General features: G+C 47.2%; 1 protein-coding gene across 1 annotated transcript in view; it reads right to left on the bottom strand.

The window, feature by feature from the left end:
• nub1 (negative regulator of ubiquitin-like proteins 1) overlaps window positions 1-1,234 on the bottom strand; it is a gene marked incomplete at its 5' end in the record, with an annotated part of 8,799 nt that overhangs the window by 352 nt on the left and 7,213 nt on the right.

Raw genomic sequence — 1,234 nt, 5'->3', positions numbered from 1 at the left:
CACTGTCTTGTAAACTTTTCCTTTGACCTTTGCTGACACCCTTTTGTCACAAATCACTCCTGAACCTTTTCTCCATCACTCCATCCTGCCTGGACTCTCTTCTTCACCTCTTCACCACACTCCCCATGTTCCTGGACAGTGGACCCCAAGTCCTTGAAGTCCTGCACCTTTGTGACCTCTGCTCCTTGTAGTCTCACTGTTCCACCTCCTCCCTCTCATTCACACACATGGACTCTGTCTTACTACGACTGACTTTAATTCCTCTTCTTTCAAGTACATACCTCCACCTCTTCAAGTTCTCTTCCACCTGTTCCCTGTTCTCACCACAGATCACAATGTCATCTGCGAACATCATAGTCCACGGGGATTCCTGCCTGACCTCATCTGTTAATCTTTCTCTCTTTCATTTTTGACGAAGACTGTCGCTCTTACCCTCCCTCCCTCCCTGCCTCCTGCTTTTTTTGCTCTCTTGTCCCGTCAACCTCAGAGCCTCTTTTTGCACATTTTCAGAATCGAAAATTATTATGGATTTGGTCAGCTGGTCCCTCAACGCAATTGATAAAATTTTTTCCACCAGACGACAGGGTGCAGGAGAACCCTCATGCCCTGAACGACACACGCAGCTGGGTATGTCATTGATTCTGGGGGGAGTGGAAGATGATGTGCCTGTCTCTGCTGTCCATGGAGGACGTAGAAGATCTGTGCATTATTGGATTTATGACAACAGGGTTTCTGCTTTTTGGAATCGGCGGATTCCTTGGCTATCGACAAATTAGCAAGACGTCAGCAGCAGTTTCGGCCATGGTAAAGCTGACAGCCTAATGTGAAGGATTAATTTGTGCTTCGCGCACTCAGACTCATGTGCTTAACGAACTCAACCGCAAGCTGGCTGCAATTTCTGAGAATCGTGGGCCACTTGCGGCTCCTGGAACTTGCCAACATGCAGGATTCAATCTTGGAGAAAGCTAAATTGAGTACGGACCGGCAGAATGTCCACAAATCTGGCTGTTTGGATTCACCATTGAGTGTACCAGCAAAACCGAAGGCAGACAGAAAACAGAGTCTTGGCAGCCCAAACAATTGCTGTTTATCTGAATTTGGCCTCCCCACTGGACTTGGACGGGTCAATTTATCTCAAATTGCTCCTGGAGGATATGTAACTAAAAGCTCTGATCTGCTCAGAGACGGGATTATAATGAATTATGACCCTGTTCTGACTGGGTTAAACTTGGCC

The sequence above is a fragment of the Nematolebias whitei genome, chromosome 20 (genome assembly GCF_014905685.2).
Source record: "Nematolebias whitei isolate Nwh7 chromosome 20, NemWhi1, whole genome shotgun sequence".
Taxonomy (NCBI): Eukaryota; Metazoa; Chordata; class Actinopteri; order Cyprinodontiformes; family Rivulidae; genus Nematolebias; species Nematolebias whitei.
This window is presented reverse-complemented; position numbering and strand designations above follow the sequence as displayed.